Genomic DNA, 25,029 nt, shown 5'->3' with positions numbered 1-25,029 from the left:
ATAGTATAATAATATAAGACTTTTCTTGTGTATCGCTTAATCTGAGCTTCACACGTTCCACTTGAATAAATTCCACGTGTGTGTCGAGAACTTGTAGTCACGACTGGTTATGTTCATGAATTTTAAATATAAAACGTTGTAAAAAAAAATTCAGAATAATCAAAATATAATAATAATAAAAAAACAATCTTGATAACACCATCTAAAAACGGCTACCTAAATTAGATTACAAATCCATTATAAAATTGAGTGTATTAATAACGTGCGATGTCCATTTTGCCACAGTTTTTACTAATCACAATAATGCAACTGGAAAATGTAATTTAAGAAGTAAATCGTTTTACTAAAGATTTAATAGACTACAAAGGAATAAGTGTCTATTTAAATAACAGCATAATGAATCTTAATTATAATAAAAATTTAAAATAGTATTAATAACTAATATTCTATCTAAAATCAATACATTATATTTTGTAATAACAGAAGTAAATCAATGTTTGAATTTTTACTTTATTTTAAATATTTAGTTAATTATATTACCTACCTACTTTAATAACTAATAATAGTCAAAAAAATCAAATCCAATAAATTATAAAGATTACATTAATAATATAATTCAAATAAATAAAACATATTATATAATTAGTTTCATTCCTATTTAGTTTTATTTTAATTTTAAAATACCTTTATTTTTTAATATTTGTTCAACTAGGTACCTTAAAAATAATTTACAGACATATTTAAAACTGTTAAATTAGATAGTAGATTATATTAATTATTTAAGTCTGAAAGATTACTAAATAAGTCATTTTAGAAGTTAATTGATATTTTGGATTGTAGGTACCTTCTTAAAAAAAAATTTAAAAAATATTGCATTTTATTTTAAGAGAAGTTCGTACAGAAACGTACACTAAAAAACATAAAATGTTGTATCTAAAATTAATGTAATTTACCTATTCTTGACCTATTCTGTGACATTATACACTTTTAGTGTTTATTTTTTATCTGTAATTTATTTAAAAATGTTTGTCTTGAAAAATGTATTGAAATGACAATTATTAGGTTGTATACCAATTTTCTAAGTAACATACAATATCATAGTTATTAATTATGAATTCAAGTGCCTAAATTGACGAAAACATTAATATAATAATATATTTGTGGTTATAAATATTGGTCCTACGTAATTATTTAAATGTATTAGTTGTATTATTATCTTTGTGTCTATAATGGGTCGACTGATATTTAACAGCAACGGTTCAACAGCCAACAGGTAGGTATATATTATCATGCACGTTGGTTTACGACCACTGTCTGTATCTAGATTCAGCATATTATACTTTCATAATATGTTCAATCAAAAGTAATATTCTATTACACACGATTATTCAAAAAGTATATACGACTTATGGTTACGACTGGTCACAATAGTTCACTTATTATGTACGAGAAAATACTTGTGTTGTTGTTTAAATGGCCTTGTGGCGTTACAACATTTATTTCCGATAAAGTCGATCATATATTTTATTATAATATAACATCAGAACGGTTTAAATTTAATGGTAGTCCGAAATTTGGACTGTTTACGCAGTAGTTTACATGAATCCCGAGGAAAAAAAACAAAGTGATAATCTAATCAGAGAATTAGCATTATCACAAAATATAATATTATACAATATATATACTGTGTTATCAATATTATAAAAATTATATATACATTAATTATACAATTAATTAAATATTTATTTTATCCAATTTCAAAACTGGGCGAGTTAGTCATTTTTTTGAACTAGTTAAGTCAAATTACTTTAATATAAAAAGTAACTAAGTTAGAATATAAGTTAGTTTCTGAAATTTACCAAATTTCAAACTTAGTTAGATAGAAGTTAGTTTGGTGAAAATTGTAACTTAAGTTAGAGTAGAAGTTAGAAATTAGTTTAAAATATAAATTTAAAAACAATTTTTCAAATGTAATGCATAATATAAATTAATTATTAAGTAGGTGGGTAATAACTTTCTAATTAGTTAGTGCCCTGCTTTGTTACTTTTTATTATACTAAAATTATATATGTATATATATATTTGTTTAAATATCATTTAATAAGAACAATACAAATATTATTATCATTAAGTAACAGTAATAGAATAAAGGTTAGATAATATAAATAAGATATATCGCAAAAATGTTGATTATATTATCAATTTGGTTTTTTTTTCCTTGATTTTTTTTTGTATACCAGTTTACAATGCTCATATTATTATATACGGAATGTAAAATATCTTCATATGCATATTATTGTGTTCATATGAAACTATCTGAAGGATTACTTTAGAATTAAGTGGAAGTTTTATTTCGGATTTGGTTTAGAGTGTGTCCAAGCTTACGCAACGTGATACGTCGCTTTTTTTAGTTTTTTTTAAATGTGACGAAACCCTCTTACTGATAAATAGATAAATTCAACGTGGTTTTTACTGACATTTTTTTTGTTTAAAGTATCTGGATATTTTAGAGTTTCGGACTTAATAGGTGCCCGAGAAGGTACTTCTGCGCCCCTAAATGTATTACATTTATAATTCATATGTATTAAACCATATTTATTAGACTTAATCTAGGGCCGATTACTTAAATTATAAAGATTTAATGAAACCAAAGATATTATTGTAGTTATTATGCTCTGTTATATTTCTTATGATTTTAATATTTCACAAGAAAATATAAGATATTAATGTACACTGTGTGTAAACACGTATTTTTGTTGAAATATAAACATATTAATTGTACATTTATAAAACAAAGTTTATTGAATAATTTTTTCTACTGTATTAATTTCTTTACTAATTTATTACTATAAATACGTATATTTATATGTCTATTAACTTAGAATATTTGAATAAGTACCACTTAATCGAGCTCTTCATTGAAATATAGGTATTTGTATTTTTGTAAAAATTTACTAGGTTTGTAATAATTTTGAGTTATTATATTTTGTGAAAACGCGTACTGTGAAAATATTGGTAGTTTTCACTAGTTTTGAATTAAACTGAGTACCAAAATTACAGAGAATTTGTATATTTTAGTTTCATAAGCTGGTGGTTGTAATTATAATATTATAATCAGTGTTATAGAATTAGTTATTTAAATATGACAATAATTAGAAAAAGATATTTAAGTACTAAGTACAAACACGTGGACTACCGTTATCGTGTGTTATCTGAAAAAAAATAGATGGTAAAATTAGCACAACTAAACACACATATAATTACAGCGAACCCGTTGAGTTATAGCTTATTACAAACCCGACTTTGAAAATAAATAAAACTGAAATCTGACATATTGATAATTGAGCCAAATTAAAGGAAGCAAACCTGCCCCAAGGCACGAGTTTTTAAAAATCCCGTATACAACTTTACAGTACTTATCTACATAATATGCTTAAGTATATTTATTGTATATATAAATTATAACTTATGGTATAAAGACAGGAAAAATACCTAACCCAGGGTGCAAAATTTCTGAATCCGTATTTGGTTAATAAAAATTGACCTACTTATTGAACAGTCGCTTGGATTGACGATGTAATGGAATTTTTATTATTTTATAATCTATACATTTGTCCATTAAAAAAAAAAAAAACATAATTTAAAATAATTCAATCATTAAAAAACTATGCGTTAACGGTTACACGTTAAACGGATACACCATCATGACGTACAATAATATTTCGAAGCGTAAACCCGCGTAGGCCCGCGTTTCAGAGAAACGGTTTTTGACGTTGACGTCGTCATCGATGTTATCTCGAACTATGAGTGTGGTTTCATGAAAATCCGCCACTTAGACACGTAATAGGTATGAGGACGTATACCGTATTATATGCATAATGGAAACGGTAAAGAGGACGATAATTATTGTTGAATAATATTATGAAGGCACACGATTGGAGTGACGCAATCGCCAAAATATATCGATAAACGACAGGTATATCAATGATAACGATTGTTGGTGCACAGGTACGAAGATAAGTACGCATCCCCTTATTTTCGTTGTATTTTGTTTCTGTATATTATAAAGAGTTTTAATTAGAAATCATTTCAGACTTGACATTATACTGAATAAGCGACTCTATTTGTTAGTTTTAACTTTATTTGTACCAAATTCAAAAATGTGAATCAAGACCATTTTTATGTAGGTACTTATTTACATTTTGCTACCCTATAGGCTATTTGGTGATGTCAATGCGTGGTTGTCGCGATGAGCGCAGCTTATAGTCTCAATTTTTTTTTGGCAAACATGAAGTGTTTCAGTATTTTTCTGCGAGCTTTTTTAACTGGTCACATTTTCATAAATAATAGCTCGGGGTACGGTCGTAATGAAAATTTTTTTAAAACTGGTGGATGCAGGATGAAGGTTGACATTATTTTATTTACCTCCATTCCTATCTGTGGTTACTACAAAGGTCTGTATTACGGTCGTTAATAATTTGCTTGCTGATATAATATTATATTATCATCACAATAATATATGCTTAGCCAATAACACGTCGTTAACGTATACGTGTAAATCGTAAAACGAATTCTCCCGATGCATTGGTACTTATACTGCAGGGATGGGTGGCGTGATGGTCAAAATATGATGGGCTAGGGTGTGAGGTCTATAATAATAATAATATATGGTGGCCTGCGGTCTGTACGAACATATTGTTATCGTGCCAGCGTGTACAAACGGTTGTATTTTGTACCGTCAAATTGACCGATCTCCGTGTGCACTGCTGCCGCGGGCGGCAATATTGTGATCGCACAAATCTTTTTTTTTTCCGACGCGACAGTACTTTTCTCCCCTATTTATTAATTTTTTTAGTTTTTCGAAGGGTTTTCTCCCCACCGGAAACACTGCGAGATTTTGACAACGGTATAACTACCAGTGTCCCCTGAACGTCAACTGTTGTCTGTTGTGCGGAGACACGTGTGCCACATTCCATACGACGGAAACAGTATAAACATTTTTTTTTATCGCCGTTCGCACGAACTTATGCGAGACGTACAGAGAATGTCAACAGAAATGTCAATCATTGAAAAATAGGCATAATGCTATCGTAATACATATTTTCAGTTTGTTACCTACATATTTTTGAATTTTCAATCCGTGATGTAAACATGCAGGTGTCAGCACGGGGTAATCAAATTGTTGGTGTTTGCACTTATACAGCGATCGTTTAGGCCCTGATTAAGGATTAATGCTACTGATTAATACATTCTTGCTACCCATTATCAATAAAGACTCTTAAGACTTAGAAGATTTTTTTAGTAAAATAACTAAAACTTCTTTTTTGATATATATATAATATATTTTATGGAGAGTGATTTTAATACATTTTGAGTTCAAACTGTTTGTTCTATTTGTTGATCATATAATATTACATGTGCACCTATGTCGACACTAACATTTTTATTTTTATAGTTTTATAATGACAAAAAACAACAATGTGAGTATATATAATTTATAAAAAATAATTAATTTGCGTATCTCGATCGGTGCTACTCTAACAATCTATATTATATTAAGTGGTATATTTACCGCTATCTAAAGGCTAAAACGTATACTATACTCGCGGAGCATTTATCTGTAAGCTCGCCAAAAACACACCCTAACCAATATCATATCGTCTTCGAATCGAGATTATTTAAAATTGCTGCACGTCTAGTATACCTACGCTATCCGTATACGATATATACCCACACGCTACGCCCACACGAATAATAAAATACGATGATAATAATATGTAGAAAAATATTTTTGAGTTAATCGACGATTTTACTGAGATTTTACTGGATTTTCCAAACTATATAATAAAACACATAATGTAAACGATTTGCATGACGTAACTAATTTAGAAATAAACATAATTTCATATTTTTTACATTCTCGTTTTTAAAATACGCATAATAACAAATAACTAATAGTAATTTGTTATTACTATTAATTACAACAAACGTAATACGCTTTAGATATGAAAGATAATATTCTCCACCAAAAACAAACTTCATCCGCATTATAATGAGTTAACAATCTAGTTTATTTTTTATATTTTTGATAACAACTACAGCCATCGAAGGAGAAGCAACAGAGACTACAATTAATTTACAGGATATTTAACCATATAATTAACAATATAATGGTATCGGTAACCGGGGAAACGGAATTCGTGACAAAACCACGTAGTCATTAGAGAGTGATACTCTTTTCAAATACCTAATTATAAAATTAATCCAAATCACACAAATGTATTTGTTGCATATTGGATGTTTCTGTTATTAAAAAAAATTAAACCACGAGGTTCAAAATCCTCTCGAGTCCCAACATTAATTTGATGGTATTTATGGAAACCTACGACCAAAGTTGTATTTGTTATTAAAATGTCCCTCGGCGCGTAATAAATAATATAGATTATTGTAGATTCTGAACGTAGTGAAGGAGCTCTATTGGGCTTACGAAGAAGGGTTTATTACGCCTTTTTTTTATTTTTTAGAGGGCAGTAAAAAAGCTCAAAAAGTTCCATGCAGTCTGTAGATTGGAAATTGAACAAAGATTTAGAGGGGTCATTTACCGAATTTATATAATACAATGATTTATCATTGCTTTCAAATTAAAAAAAAAAACCTCCCCTTATAGCCTACAAACCGTATCTGTACATTTTGTTTTATTAAATTCGCTTTTCTTATTCGCTTTTATCCGCTCATTGAAATATATTGTGTTGATTGCATAACGATAAGTCTTTAACTGTATTAAATCATACATCGGATGGGTATTAAGTACGACATAATCCAACCGGAATACGGTTTAATATTATATAGGGATCGGCTGAAAAGAACCGCAAACCGGTAGACCAATGATGATGACCATATATTAAATTGATAATTTATTCGTTCCTCGGGGCGTTGACATTGTGCCCGCGATAATGACGGAGTTCAATAATATATTCGTTTTCATCCACATGTCACCGCGTGGAAAGTGTCACGAGCAATTTATTTCATTCAAATCGCTGTACTATTATACAGTTGTCCGCGCTTCCTTTATAATATTCTTCTGCATTATTTTTTTTTAATGCCTATTATATTCATTACGCGGTTTTCTCGAACTTCCATTATAATAATATGGAAGCATACGATTTGTTCTGATGCAAGCAGACAGTAACGATTCATTCTTATTGAAAATATAAAATTTGAAATCGATTTGCTTTATAAATTGTGTATTTGTTTTTAACTTTTATGTTAAAATGCATTATTGTAAAACACTAAAAATATATTATCACATTGCTTTCTTTAACCTAATCGAATGAGTCCGTTCTAAATCTGTGTAACTATTATTATTATTTATTGTTCTCTATTTTTAAATTAAAAACAAAAAAAGTAGCCTTATAATAATACTACTGAAAAATTATAAGACGAGCATTTATTTGAATTTCAAATAGCAGCTAATAGAGTTTATAAGTTGAAATGGGGAGGGGGGGGAGGTAATCAAATAATTGTCTACGTTGAGTAATTGAAGACAGGTCTTAACTCTGAAATTGTTTTAATACGTAATTAGCATTTTAAATAACATCAATTTGGTTTTCTCCCTTAACGACACAACGGGTGGAATAAAATTCGTGGATATTTAAATACCCACAAGACGCATAATTTTGATTAATTCGATCTGTGGTTTTATTTCTGTGAACGCATATACTATGGGTGAATAAACATGTTTTTGTTTGATATTTTATGAAGCTACAATTTAATATGTATTTCTTTATTATTTTTTTTATTTTGTGCACCTTTGTATAACAATATTACATGCATAAAAATAATAACAATAATAATAACATTTATAAAATTATACCAATATAATATTTGAAATATTGATATGATTAATAAGAAAATATTTAAGTTAATCCTGTGAATTTAAATTTAAATTTTGAATTAAATTTGCATCGATTTCTGAGTGTATCTACCTATAATGCATCATTAGTATTATAATATAAAGTATACCATATTATATTTAAAATTTGTTTCAATAATTTGATCAAATCGTTAAAAAAAAATAATTTTGTTACAACTGCAGTTGAGTGAGCTATAATTTGCATACCACAGGTTTTGGTACATTAATGGTAATAATTAAATAATAATTAAGAAATAATCGCATTTAATAAATCTATCTTGAGCGAAGTTTGATTTAAGCCACACGTGCTTGAATCTCTCAATTTCTCCGAAACAATTTTGTAGTTTTTCTTTATGCCTACGATAACTATCCAGAGAGTGGAAAAATTACTTTTTCAAAGTACTAACTAGACTCGTTTTCCAATCGATACATATTAGGGCTACTTGTAAGTTTTGGCACTGATTCTCCCCAAAAAGTGTCCACTAACGTATAACAGAAAGATAAAAATATCATTGTGAAACCACCAGTAAATTGTGTACTTACTTGTTTCACAGTACATCATTACAGTAATCATATGATAATTTTAGCTACATTATGCACGTATTCGAATACTTTTTCTACTTTTAAATATTTATATTTATACATTCTAAGATGGTTTTATAAATACTGATATATTATAAAAACTCTAGATACATATTTTTATGGTCGTCAATGCTTTTATATAGGTACAAATACCATAAACAGAACGTATAATATATTAATATTTTATGATGTTTGTATGTATAGATTAATATTGAAAATAGAAAAAACTCGGGTCTGTCGTCTTTATTCTGAAAGTTTTGAAATGTATGACAAATCGCTAATCAATAACGTAAGCGCCGTGTCAATAAATAGCAATTAATCACTCGGTTTTTGCGTGGTAACCTCGTCACTGGTTTTTGGGAGGGGCTTTAGTGTCAGAAAAACTTGTTGTCCCCATTCCACAACACCGTCTTCCTATGCATTATGCATACTTACTGTAGAGGATTACCGTCTGGAATTTTTTTTTAATGGATAGTTTTCTCTTAAACTTTTTTTCATCCCTTTTGCATGAAGAAAAATAAATAAATATCAAACATACAAAAGAGCGTTAACAGCTGAAAAATATTGGTACAGACTACCAGGGCTGGGCTGGAAAATAAAAATTGGCCCCTGGGAAAACAGAAAATCCAGCCCCTAATAATAAAATATTTATAAGTTACCGAATTTATTCAAGCAGCCCAAATTTTCGCCAGTCCCAGGTGTGGGTTGCTCACCGGCCATCCTTGCCAATCCACCCCTGCAAACAACAGTAGAATGATTGGACGTTATAATTATTAGCATCCAATCTATTATTTTCTTGTACCTACTTGGGCATTCATGGCTAGAACAATAATATTATTATTTTTATAATATTTAACATACATACCTACACGTGTATAATACAAACTTACCAGTACCATATTATAATACTAAAACATTTTGAGCAATTCGTTTTTACATTTAGTACAACCTAACCTATGCCTATTATTTGTGAACTTTGACCTATACAATACGCTTGCCTCTATACATCGTATATTTTAATGAAGCCCATCCTAATATCATGAATAAACAAAAAAATATATATTTTTTATTGAAATATCAGTTGAGACTATTTTTTTTTGTTTATATATATTTTGACAATACAAGTACCTATATTACTACTATAACTTATATTATTAATTTCTGTGTAACAGTACGCAGGGTTAATTAATTTATCAATGTTCATATTAATTTTTTTTAATAATTAAGGGGCGACATTTCAATTATCGAAAATCGTTATATTAGTTATTGCTGTCATTTTTATTTTTTATTTTTTTAGTAATATTTGTTAAGTATATTATAAGCATTTAGGTACCTTGTTAATTTAAATGGTCGTAAATCGTTTATGTCGTATTATAAGGAATTGTTTTGTGATATAAATCAACATGGTAATAAAATTCAGGTCAATCTACTTTGAGCTCCGAAGAAATTTGAAATCGAAAATGAATCGGATTACTAAAGGAGATTTTGCTGGTTCTGTCATTTATGAAAGAAAAAGTTGGCTAACACCCAAAGTAAAAACAAACCCATATAGTAGTTGGCTCAATATAGTATTTAGAGAAATAAGTACTACATATTATATAGGTTAAAAGTAGTTCAGATCTAGATTACCTATTGGACACCTTGATAGCCGTTTTTTCCAAATCCATTGCATAATGTAAATTAGCCAAACAAAGTAGTTCGCAACACTCGTGTTACGTATTATTTGCATTAATTTAATATTTATTTTTCACTTACAGGATTATCAATAACAATACTTTTTGATGGATTAAAAATATTAATTGTGAGACTGTAGTTTGTACGGATAACGGCAAGAGTATCATAATATATCTGACGAAATGGAAAAATGTCAAATTTAATAACCACGAACAGGGGTCGTTCAAGAGTATTCCGTTATGTATTACATTAAAAACCCAGACGATAGTGTTTTTATGGTTTTTCTATATTAAATTGAAAAATGTTTAATTGTCTTTTTAGCCGTATGTTTAGTAGGTAAAATAGTTCAAAATTGAAAATGTTGGGTTTTTAATAAGTACATTCGGTTAAATGGCTTATGATTGGACATTTTCTTTTTATAGACTGAATTTGAGATCATAAAAACGTTAATTATTTCTGAACACGTACATTGTGTTAATATTATATATTTATATTTACTAATATAATATGCTGAGTGTATATTATAACATAATTTTATATTTTAGGATTAACAGGTTACACGGGGCGTTGTATAGGCAATTTTACTACTTTTGTGACAAAGAAAATCATATTTTTAAATATTAGAATATTATTTACTACAACATAAATGAACGGGGTTAATTTTGGAAGTATAATAATTTCACTGATTCTTGTGAGTTATTGAATTACAATTTATTAAAATATTGTAATATATACAATTTTTAATAACAACATATAAAATAAACACCTCGAAACTGTGGAAATAAAATATTTTTCCTAAATCGCGGCTATAAACTATTGTAATTTGCATAATATTATTATATAGATAAAGATAAATGCACTGTATAATATCTATTGTATATTATGTACAATTTAAATCTAGTAAATTTATATTTATTTGTTTAATGTATTTAAATTCTTTATAAAGTAAAAATACCTAATAAAGAGATAACATTGGTTATCCCATAATCGATATCGGGATTGTTTTCTTGCAAACGGACACTTAAGATATCTAATATTTATTTATAGTTTCCGTCGTATATCCGAAAATTAACTTAAATTCTGACGTTCAAGAAATTTCAAAAGGATTCCGAGCTGTTGTGAATTTCAATTCATTGAGATTAGAGTGTAGCTCTACCCGGGCTATTTACAATATTGTAATAACGAGAAAACGCGTTTATTTTATTATTCATTTCAACTATTCAGACACGTTCAGTGAATGCACTCGTATGTATGTATACATATTATATACCATATAAAGCAATATAATTTCGTAAGCATTTTAATATTTAAGATAACGGTTTGGGATTAATGAAAATCGTTTATGCTACGACTCAGATGGTGAAAAATGTATCATATCGAAGATTTCGAACTTTAGGAACAGCGAAAATTAATAATTTCAACGCAATTGCTTTTAGTTGCTATCAGCTATACTTAACTGCAGTTGGAAAAAATTTTCAATATCGGCAAATTGTTGGCCAATTATTATATTAAGAACGAACGCCATGCATGTCACTCGGTTACTTACGCAATTACATAATAGACATTATAATAAATTTTAAACCGCGACGTTTTACTAAATTATATGAAGACTTTAGTAGCGTTACGGATATGCTAATACATATTACTATTATACTCGTACGTTTTTTTTTATTTTTTTTTATTGAACTTAGGCCCGGCGAATATGGCCATTAGCTGTTGTTGGGGTTATAAACTGTGGTAGGGGTAAGGTTGGTACGGTAGGTTGATATTACGATTGTTTTTATGGTTGTTACGGTAGGTGTATGTGTGGCAATGTTTTTAACTACTATGAACCCGGGCGGTCACCCATCCGTGAGCTAGTAGCTGTGGCCGTCACTTACTCCCAGTCGCATTCCGCGACTGGTAGCAGCCAACGTGCCACGCCAAGCCATACCCGTACGTTTACTTCACATATTAAATGTATTAATTGTTTTTATCGTTTTATCATGAAATTAAAAGTAAGCGCACACCTGCATCCGACGCATGCGGTTCGTCAGTTTTAGTATGGTTTTGCAATACAAGGCAAAATAATTAATTGTCTCGAGTCTCAACAGTACCTATCAACGAGGTGCTTAAATTAATTATCGTAATAATTTTATACGGTGTGTATATAAGACAAGACACGCAAAAAAACGTAAATAGGGCTTTCAATTTATTTTTATTTTTTTTTTTAAGTAGGGGTGGGGGGCTCAAACTTTCCTAAATATTATGTTTTTTACCTTTGACATCTTTTGCAATATTAATAACATTATTTTTATGGTGGTGTTATTATTTATATTTTATTAAAATACGCATAAGTTATGTTATAACTCATAATTATAATTGTTTACAGTATTTCCTCCATGTGAATATTCCGTTTTAAATATCGTTAAATTGTTACTATTTAACAGTCCACGCACTAAATATAAATAAAATAACAAGTTATAATACTGTTATTTTATGATTGTGCATCTTATATGGTCAATGACATACAGCAGAGTAGAACCCACTTGTCCACCTTTTTTATACTTATAAATTCTAAAATAATCAAATATTAAATATTTTGTATTATAAAAATATATAAATATTCCAAAACTTAACGTGACCTACTAAAAATATAACTATGACCCAATTCTCGGGTCGCGATCGAGTTCGGGAACCTCTGCCATATCTGATTGTACCGTTTTTGTAGGCGTATGTAATTTGCGTCGGAAACAAAACAACAAAAAATAAATGCAATTTTCGCCACGTCTTAAAATTGATTTTGGTAATTTGCGTTCCTTTTTTTAGGTTGTATTTCACGCCACATAAAATTAGATAAAAGTCATTATGTAATCTGAGCAATTCTATATCTAGGTACTCCAGTTTTTGTATATTTGTATTTTATACCGGAGGCTGTCTTTAGCAGCCATCTGAAGAGCGTCAGATTTGTTTAGTCGTATATCGTATAAGATATATTATGACGTATAATAACAGTTATTAAACATGTAATAAAATGTGAGGTTAAAAGTTTAAAATAAGTATTATTACGATTTATTTAAATATATTGTAGTATTATCCACGTCTACGGTTAACGAAACGTTCATGTCTAACGTTTATTATAAATGAGCCTACTTAAGACTCCACTTCCGTAGGGTATAATAATTTATAATACTTTCTCGTCGTATCACATATTTTGGTAATTACGTGATTTAAGTCAGATACAAATAAAGTATAATAGAAAAGTTAAAGTTGTTCAAACTTTTTGCATACTTGTAAAAAAAAATATGGGCAGATGATTTTTATTGCTGTCGTTGCGGTTGTCATCATTTAAATGTATTGTTATTTACAAGAATTTGGCTAAATTTATGCTCGTGACTTGTATTCTTTAAACACGTGCAATGTCATTAGTTGAAAAAAAACAATATATCGTAAATATTTGCATATACCGACCAACATAAATCAATAATATATTATATGCAACGTAATTTGAGTTTGGACATTACGTTGATATCATGCGGGATTAAAATTAAAAATCATTTGTTTGAATTGTTTAATTTTTTATACGATTGTAGTTTAAAAATTTAAATATACCAACACTATAATAATGTCTAACGTCAAATCTTCGACCCAACACTTGCACGTTTATTTATTTGTATTTGAAAACATAAGACGATTATTATTTGTATGCTACATTAGATTATATTTTGTTGTTCAAATATTTGACAGATATTTTATGGCTCAATAGGATTTGATTTAAGTTTTTTTTTACGCTCCTTCGCTGAATTCAAATATTTTGTAACATATCTTATTTGCTATTCCAAAAAAGTTTACAGTTTTTATTTTTTTTTTACCAACTTCTAAATTTCTCTTTTTGATATTTACTTTTCCTATAGTCTTCCTGTATTTGACAGACAGCGTCTGTGAATTTTTTTTTTATGAATTTGATATAATATGTCAAACATTATAACTTTGTTATAAACATAATATTTACTCAAATGTACGCATATTTTTATTATCTTAATTTATTTATCACAGTATCGCATAACTTAAAGTATTTCACCCAATTCTATGTATATCGTAAATAACCTATGTCCCATATAATATATATACATAGTATATCTTACGGTATTCGCTCTCATGTGCATATCCATCCGCCTATAATACCTAAGTATGTCCAGGTCCCCTCCTTCTTGTACTTAAAAAACTATTCAAACGTTTAACGGATTTTAATCATTTTCAACTTTCGTCTTTTAATGTATTATAATTCATCCGTCTCCGAGCTTAGTGAAAGGAGGAATATAACAATTATCAGTATTTTTATTATGAGTGTCATTTTTATAAAACACTGAAAATTATATTCATCGAGATTCGTGGTTGCTTGTAAGTACAGAATAATGCAATTTATTATTTATATTTAAAAAATAAAAATTGGTATATACTGGAGTTATTGACGGAAGACACACACACACATGCGGTAACACGGTTCGTGTTCTTAATAATAATATCATAATATATATTATGTGACAATATGGTATTCGTTATACGAAATAATTTAAAAGAAAACTTTTTTTTTCCGTTCACGAATAAAATAAAACAATAATAAAGTTGTAGAAACGCAGTCTGAAAGTGAAAAAGACTACGGGAGGGAGATTTGTATTTTACGACCTTAACAAACAAATAATGCGATTTACTAGCCTCCGACGACCTCTAATCACCCCATGTCGATTTACGTGTATAATATACGTATATGTATCGCTACACACATATATAATAATATGTATGTTGTGTATTATGTGCTTTAGCGTGCACAATTCGCTCGTATTAGTTTATTTGTACGACATCAGTTTACCAAGTCGTAAACGGATCGGCATAATGAAACACGCGAAACCCTCTGGTAAATTGCCCCAGGCTGTTAGGTAAATGCGTATTTAAGTACTCCACGCTGTATCACAATATAATGCCTACTCTCCGATATAATAATAATAATAATAATAATATGCTATATGACGCATCGGTGTGGTTGAAAATTCCATTACGTAGCATTAAACCAAGAGGTCTATCTCATATTAATTCGATATCATATATAGTAGTATAATGCATGCAATACAGTACATTTTCAATGTTTTCCTCTAAATATTATAAATTACGTCGTGATTATACGTTCCATTTAAAAATCGATTTAAACAAATTAATAGTTAGGGAGATGAAAGAATATTTGATAAAACTCACATAAAAGTTTATTTTATCGTCTCGGTATTAATATAATTTATTTTTTCTAAACATACAATATAACGGAATAATGTTTTAAACTAATTGAAAACAATTTATTTTATAATAAACTATAAAGTAATTTTTTTTAAAATGCTTATCCGGTTTTAACATATATTATAACACATATTATCTAATACGGATGTAGAACCATCTAATATATTATACAACAATGAGATTATTCACGTTTCAATAACATTTTAAATCATGTTATCAAACGTGTAAAATATATTATCCTAAATTGCATATTTTCAATAGGTAAGTTCCTAGATAAAAATTCATGTAGTCGAATGAAAATACCTCCTAATCATGGGGGTAATTATTTGTGAAATTGTTTTAAAAACAAATTACACAACCGTAGGTAATTGATTAAGTTTCCCAAAACAGTGGACTCGTTAAGTGAAGAAGTTTATCAATTGTCCCTTACTCCTTCAACGATTCACTAATTTTAAGTAGCGTACTCGCTGAAATTTTATTAGCCCACAAAGGCTACTATTTAAAATAAGTAAAATGTGGATTATCTTGTACAATACAGAATGAACTATCAGCTACGTATAGTATAATAACGTTGAATAGAAAATTGTTAGGAACTAGATATTCAAGTACAAATCCAAAGTTTGTGTAACGACTTTTCAAAAAAGAAAAAAATTACACGTCTGTCAACGTTCACAATTTAAATGTATTTAACGTAGGGACACATTCATTGTTCGAATATCCAGATGGACGTATGGAGCGGAAATTTCAAGGCATATCCTGCTAGTATTTTTGGTCAATGTATGTTAATGTACTTATGTTTATGTATTTTTAGCCAACAAAATAAAAAAATGAATATTATAATAATAATAAAATTTTTTTTTAAATCGGTATTTCCATTTGTCTCGTATTTTATTTTATTTAACCATTATAGAAACATTATTTTAATATTAAACAGTTATAATTGTATATTAGGTAAGGAATAGTTATACATGTTAAATGGTTTTCAAGAAGTTAATAAATTATTTTGAAATTGTTGATATTGAAAATAAAATAACATTTTTTATCGTATTTTCAATAACTTGGTAGGTATTTGTTTTATTTTGTTTACCAATATTTTATTCACAGCATAATTTATTTTAAATCTGATTTGCTATTGTTTAATTTGATATTGTTGAGTTAAATATTTTAACTAAATAAAATTCTTCCCGTGACTCTACTAATAATATTTAAATTTTATTAATAATTAAACGCTTCAAATGTATTTTTGTTTATAATATTTTGGGACTACTAAATACTTATGATTTTATATTATATTTGGATAAAGTAGTTACTTTAATTACTTTATAGTTTTTAACTATAGCTAAATAGTTTTAAGTTCTGAGCAGAGCGATATTAATTAATAATTTTACAATAATGTGTGTTTTTTTTATTTTATTTTATTTTGTACTTGTGTATATTATTTGATTTTCTTTAACAGCATCTTTGATCATAGGAAAACGAATCTACGTAATTGTTAGTTTAAGGGGTCAAAAGTAAAAAATGTCCAATCATTTTCAAAAGTGTGAAGAAAAACAAACAAAAAATGAACAAGTTTTAACAATTTAGATTATTGTTCTATAAATGTCAATACAATTGTATTCGCTGGGTCTAAAAAACTTAAAATTTAATACAAGACTCATAATTTGTATTTATAATAGCAATTGATAAATATTAAAGATCCATATGCACCGCGATAACAAAATTTATCAAAAACTTGAAAATTTTAAAATGTTTTATAGTTAAAAATTATAAAATGTTCATTTTTTATAGCTATAAGGATTGGGAATTACAACATACATTTTCGTAAATAGATCATACTAAAAGTCTATAAACGAAATATATATACACAGTTATTTTTTACAGACATTTTAAGTTCAAATTTGGACAAAATTACATATTATTAAAACCAAGAATAACGAGTTTGATTATTTTGTTGTAATTTAAAAATATTATTCGTGTGTGTGTGAAACTTTTAGTATATTATTATATTTTATACACATAATTATATTTCAAATGTAATTTTTTTTTAGAAAAATGAATTTATCCAACTGTTGTACCTACTACCTAATGCTTAATAGTAAAATAAATGACTTAAATCACAATAATATCATCAAATATACTTAATTATATTATAGTCTGACAGCCCAGACTCAGAATCCTTTTTCGTATACAATGATTTTATATCATTGAATTTTAAAATAACACCATCCTCTACAGTCTCCAGTGACTCACTTGTTACCTACTGTACAGCAGAGAGACACCTACTTAGATACCTCTTTAAAAAAAAAAACACTTCTTGGTCTGGTTATTATAAGGTCTGTTAAATTGTTCATACCTTTTTTTAAGATAATATTAATAGTGACTAAAAAAAAAAAGTGAAATTTTTGCTAAGTTGTTCATAAACATATAAATCGTAAAATGTCAATACTTCGTAGACGTTTAAAATTTGATTTTTAATCTACACTTATTAGCATTTAGGTTGAATTTACAAAAACGTACATTTTTATTCTACATTTTCGATTAAAATGTTTAGTACAATTTTTGAAAACTAGATTGTACAGAATATCTACATATGTAGACAATCATGATTGCTTTTTATTTTAATCTTACATATTATATCATAAAGAAACGCTAAAAAAATTTATTACCTTTCTCAGTATACTGTTTTAGAGGTACTGATGTTTGTTTCATCATTGTTGTTATCATTTTCCTGGTACATCTGAATAGGTACCTGCTATACGTATGTTTCTTTTTTATCGCGTGTTTCAAAATATAAATTTGACCGGCGTCCTGGATAGGCAATTTAGCTACACCACTGTTTGCATTAAGAGTCTATTTCCCCGGTATAATGATAGTTTTCTGCTACGTTTTAAAGTAATATCAAGATGATGAGAATGCCTCTTGCGCTGAAAATGTTCCCTCTACTTTCGATAATTAAATATAATGAAATATATAGAAGTCATGTTAATAAATAGGATGCCTGCCTCTATGTGTTAGATTAAACTATATTATGTGTATATCTAATGTTTTTTGTAAATCAATTATTTATTACGAAACAGAGTTGATGATTTGCTACACAATTTTAACTTTTGATAATATATTGCTCGTGTTTGCTGTTCCATTCATGTACAATTCCTAAGAGTGGGTTATCCAGATAATATTATGATCTGTATACATTAGGTATATAATATATAATATTGAAAACGATTATTAATTGAATAGGTAGGTACTGAAATAATATTATAAATTATTGTTATAAGTGGCGTATATAAATGAGTCACGAATAATCTTCTCAAAATGTGTTATATATTATTTTATTTAAAAGTAGGTGGGTTTTTGGATTATTTCATGTCATGTTTTATCGTAATAATAATATTACAATATCATGGAAATCTTCGTTTAGCGGTATAAAAATGCAATATTAACGCAAACGACTACCACTAGATGGCTGCTGAAATGTACAGTGTCGTAGTCGCACAGAGAGCGTTATCTGGTTCACATTACGTGATCGTCCGAAATATATTATTATCGCTCAGCCTTCGAGAAATACATATTGCAATCGTGGAATTGTATCAAAGCAAATGACCCAATGAATCTTCGCGTGGAAATAAGAGAATCGTTCACATTTATTTCCGGAACATTTGAGACAATTTATAGTGATTTATCGTGTCTAATGAAACTACTAAAACTCAAGCAGACGATTTACTTCGAGCCAAATAGTGTTCCCTTTTAGCGTATCGTTTTTATATTTGTGAAATATTATTCCCATTGATTTGTAACCCTTGGAGTATTTTAGAATTCGATAACATCAAGTCAACGTTTATTGCTCACAAATGTGTAGTTAACGTCACATGATTCGCAATTTTTTAATACGTAATTTTTATTTTTATTGTAATTGGAAATAAATGTTTTATTTTAAACAATAGTTTTCACTATAATATTATCTTAAAACGCAGTCCACGACCGACTGTTTGGTATTTTTCTGAGCATAGGTTTGAGTGCCACCAACTCATTTTTGATTGGAGAAGTTTTTCTATCCCCCTGGAATTTATTCGAAAAATTTTTAACTTATCGTCTATGATTAACTTTATATTCAGTTTTAGATTTTTTCAAATAAAACATAAAAATATACATACTGCAGAGATAAAGAAAAGTAATTTTATTACAATAAGATGTGACTATAATAGATAAAAAATATTGTCAGTGATTATATTCATTTGGGAATAGGCGGGAAATATAATAGTGTTACTTTTTTTTTGTCGTTGATTTACATTTTGGTAATAGCCATAGTTTTAGCTAAAAATTATATTGTTTTCTATAATGGATTTGGACAACGCTAACTAAATTGTTGAAATATAATACGATAGTCGTGTTTAAAATTGTACAAATTATAATATATTATGTAGTCCGCTACTCGCAATGCGTATAATAATATATATTGTGCTCACCCCTCAAGCACGGCCTTTGGCTTTTCATGAGATGTAACTTTTGTGCCTAATTTTTTTATGCAATTATTGATATAAAGTTACAAGAATATACAATTATTATTGTATTGCGTTATAAAAATGTACCTATGCTCTGATCGATTTTCATAATATTTAATTTCAACAGTGTTCAAAACAGTGGACATAATTTAAAATCAAATCAAATCCGTTCCTGTATAGTATATAATATTGATATTGTGCTGTTTTTCAACACCGTAGTTATTTATTCCGGGTACGATTTTTATTTTTTATTATTGAATGAAAATAATTCTGAATTTTAAAAGAAAATCTTGGACTTTTTCGTAGACTTTTTCAATCGAACTTCCCCATACAAGCAGTATATTTCTATACATATATATATATATAGGAAAACAACTGAGCGTGGAAGAACGATACATGTTATACTCTTCGGACGAACTGAAGTTTTAGTTTCTATAGACGAGAGTGCGTACGAAGTATACACATAAATCATTTTGTATTCTCCACGGTGACTTGGTTGTGGACATGCCAGACAGATGAACGGACACACACGATAGGCATATGGTATAAGGTATATCTTTATTTATTTTGTAAATTTGTTACATACTTTTTTTTTAGAAACCTATAAAACAGACAGTTTCCTCGTGGCGAATATACTGAATGACTTTTTTCCAATGCGACTCTTGACATAAACTACACTACACTCGTTAATTTGTAACTACTAGCCAATGTCAACAATGTTGATTAAGAACAGTAAAAAAAAATAAAAACTCGTTAATTTACCCTAGGTTTTACATTTTTTCGGTGTAAGAATGCTGAAGGTTGCTTTTGGAAATATCGATTTACTTCGTAATTGTATTTAGATTATTCTAAAATAATATATAATATTATATAATGGTACTAGCTAATGATTATCGTATGTTTACAATTTATTACAACTGAGGTCTTCAACTCGCCATATATTTATTTGAGGCTCGCCAACAGATTTTAAGCATATAATAATATTTGTATATTCATTATACGTCAAAATAATATTATTGATAACCTATTTTTTTTTTTGCTTATTATCATATAATATTCTTGTGTATACGGCTAGCGAGATTTTTAAAAAACAAAAGGTGGCCCGCTGCCTAAAAATGTTGAAGACCCCTGGTTTAATATAAGTACACCTACATATTATATTACCTTTATAATGTAAAAATTAATTGTGTGTCGTAAAAAATTGGCTTTGACCTCCGAGTAAAGTATTTCATGGTGTTGAAAAAAAATTAACCCACTAATCGCTTTGAGTTGGCCAACTCTGTAATACATCAACTCGAAAATTTCATAAGCATATTAACATAACAGTAACGAATTGCTACAGCGTTGTCAATGTTGTCATCTTCCGCTCAAGCGTAATTAATGGATTGTTCTTATTTTTGAAATATTATGCGTTTTAATAGTTATTAAATGATTTTGATTTATTTTAAAAGCACCTAGTTAATAATATATTTTACTATTATTTTTACTCTGCATGATTAATTATCGTTTTATTCATGACATTTTATCAACCAACTTTATGATAATTTATTATCATTACAAGGTGTTCGATAAGTTAACTCGAATACAGCTACAGAATTAAAATATATCGCACGTTCGGCACACAAATTATTTAAGTTTACTCTTACGAGCGCGTTTAATTTCATTTCCATTCCCTCGCATTTATTTCGCAAAACAAATGAAAATTACTGAGCACGTAAACACATATTATACAAACATGAAATAGGAACAATATTATCATTATATAATATTGTTAACCTTTTTAGACAACATTTTCAGTCGAAACATTTTATATTTTCGCGTTTCTTATAATGATGCGTACAAATGTACTGCAGTATGCCTACATATACAGAATGATATTACTGATAATGATATTTACTATTGTTCTTAATACATGCATAAAGTAAATTAACTCGTCTGAATTTCGATTTATACAGAAAAACAGTATTATAAAAATCATCCATCTACCGTATAACAGTACCAATACAGTAAAAGAGGGGGGGGGGGTTCTAGTTTGAAATACGAGATTAAGTAGGTATTTTAAAATATCGTTCTGCAACCCCCCTCCCCCCCACAATATAAAATAAAAAATTTCAAAAATCACAGTACGAATGTGTAGTTCAAAGGTACAAAACACGAGTTCGTATTTGGTTAATCACCCTGTAGATAACGCTCCATTGAAGCCAAAAGTATACACTCGCGGTGGCAATAATAATATATAATAATAATAATAATAGGTAATAGTTTTTATATTATTATTATTATTATTATTATTATTACAATATGTAGCGTTAGCTGCGGGGGACCAATCACGAAAATGACCTTCCTCCTCCTCGTCCTACTCCTTCTCCTCATCGCGGCCGATCAACGTCAATGTACAATGTAGCATAATATTATAATATATACAACGATGCACACCGTAGTGTCTGACGGCTATTAGAAATCATTCTGCCGTAATCCATTTCCTATCTAAATATTCTACTCACGCGTGTGATTAAGAACACATTATATATTGGACCGTCGCCGTCGTCTGCAAGCGATCCGTCACCGGGTGCAACGGACGTGAGTTTGTGTTTGTTGAAAAGAATAATAAATAAAGATAAAACGAAGTAAAAGGTAAAGGATTATCGATGGTCGGAGCGTGGTCGGGTTAGCACGTCGCATGGTCCGATGTACCTACATAATTCATAAAGTCAGGACTAATACCTACCTACTAGCTACGGTCTGGCGGGGCAATGTATGCTGCTCTTTGCCGTCACGATTGCCAAACGTATTTTTTAGGTATCGATTTAGGGGGTAATACGAAAAAAAACCCCCCAAATAGAGAAACAGTACCTATGGTATAACAATTTATTGCTATATTCGTATCCATCAAACAAAATACTGAACTTTCACGTGCCTCGACTATAGTGGGTGTTTTATAAACACGCGTCTTGTTTTCTAGTTGATCCGAAATTTTGTCTCCACTTGTTTTTTTTATCTGTAACGCAATTTTGACACACATTACACGTACGCACTACGCGTATAATAATATTATATCAATAATATTTCATAAAAATATTATAATTATGTGAAAACATATTTTTAATTTTTACTAGTTGTCACCCATTCAATAGCCAAATAAGGCCAATAAGATTCGTTTTTACAAACAACTGTTAGTACGTGCATAGCAAAAAGGTATTTTAGATGAATAAAATATATTGTTATATACAAATAAATTTTAAGAACAGTCGTTTGATAATATACTAGATTAATTGTTTTATCATATGTGAACATATTTTAAATATTTGTAGAACAAATTTAATTTAGTAAATTTAAATTTAACAGTCACATTCCATCTAATAGACAATTTGTAATTAAATTTTTACAGAATTCAATTTCATTTACATTTGATATCCAGCAGTAGAATTGTATTTTAGATTTCGTGCAAGTAATCTATCGGGTGGCACTACTGATTGCTCTCCCTTATCTGTCAGTCTCGCTGTGTAAATATCTTAAATCAAAATTACTTATTGTACAGAAGTTGTATAGATTGTAATTCAATATTTTTAATAAAAAAAAAAAGAAAAGATTTCGTACAAAAAAAAAAACGCAGAAAGTCTGTTACTGTACCTGTGCAATTAACAGTACTTATACAAATTCATATTTTTACTACGCTAATCTATTTTTATTTTTATTTTAACTTATATTTACTATCAATTATTCTTATTGTTCTCTTTTTGTAACATATTGAATACCAAAAAAAAAAAAAATATAATATCTATTTTGGTTTTACGTTTCAGTTTTTGCATATTTAATGGTAATGGATATAACTTATATGAATCGCACGTGAACATTTGAATGGTAAAAGTATGTCGAATAAATGTTATGTATTGTGTTTATTGTTTAAATTTTTGTCTTCAGATTTTATAAATCGTTCATTGAACAAATGACGGAAAAAGAAAAACAATTAATAAATACAATTTATGAACACTGGGGTTGTACGGAGCACTTGGGGGAATAATTCAAAAACTTTGACCGACAATAATTATCTTTTATAAAGTATTTTTACCCAAGAAAACATTTAAAATTGAAATGTAAATTTTACTTTGTGCCTAAAAAATTAACTCCAATTAAAATAATTATTTTCTGTGCTTGTATTTTACGTATAATTTTATATTTGTGCAACGAATGAACGATCACAGTATAAATAATTGGGGACATCGCCTGTGAGGCATATTTGTTGACATTTCAACGCAAATATTGCTAATGGCATTGGTGTCTGCTGCAATATAAATGTATGAAAAAAAAATTGATTTTGGCGCCACTGGTTTTCAAAATGTAATTGTTTACGGTTTTCCAGTTAAACATTTTATTTAGTACCCATATCAATTTCAAAAAAAAAAAAAACCTAACCCTATATACTCTAATGGCCTACTTAACAAAACACCCTACTCCAAACATATTACTATGTGCTCGGATCATGTCCACATTTTGTTTTTACATTATTTCATTTACGGTTTTGTGAGTTGGCTTTTTAATTTGTGGAAATTATATTTTTATGAGTAACGTGAAGGAAATCTAAATTATGCAAGGCTGGGCATTAACGAGTTAAAAAGTTAAAGTTAAGTTAAAAAGTTAATTTTATTTTAACTTTTTAACTTAACTAGTTACTTTTGGCTTTTCATTAACTTAACTGTTAACTTACTAAATTTCTTTCTTAATTAACGTGAAATTAACGAGTTAATTTTTCATTTTAAGAAGTAAGTTAAGTTAATTTATTTTGTTTTTAATTTTATAATGTTTCACTATTTCAGTTTATTTCGTTTTCGTGGCAAAAAATATGTGTCGTAAATTGTTTAAAGTTTAAAATTTGTATCATTCGAATCTAACTTATATGGAAATACTGTATGAAGTATTAACACTATATTCTATAATTTAGTTTTGGGTTGGAAAAAAATTAAGTACGCTAGCGTTGTATAAACATATTAACTTTTTTTTAACTTAATAAAAAGTTAACAAAACGTTTGTATTAACTTTTAACTAAACTGAGTTAACCTATAGTTAAATTAACTTTTAACTTTTAACTTTTTGTTA

The 25,029-nt window shown here is 28.3% G+C and overlaps 1 protein-coding gene across 1 annotated transcript in view; it reads left to right on the top strand.

Annotated features, from left to right (window-relative positions):
• LOC132951576 (monocarboxylate transporter 2) overlaps window positions 1-25,029 on the top strand; it is a 172,860-nt gene that overhangs the window by 38,114 nt on the left and 109,717 nt on the right. The gene's annotated exons all lie outside the window — the stretch shown is intronic.

Source organism: Metopolophium dirhodum, chromosome 9 (assembly GCF_019925205.1).
Source record: "Metopolophium dirhodum isolate CAU chromosome 9, ASM1992520v1, whole genome shotgun sequence".
Lineage (NCBI taxonomy): Eukaryota > Metazoa > Arthropoda > Insecta > Hemiptera > Aphididae > Metopolophium > Metopolophium dirhodum.
This window is presented reverse-complemented; position numbering and strand designations above follow the sequence as displayed.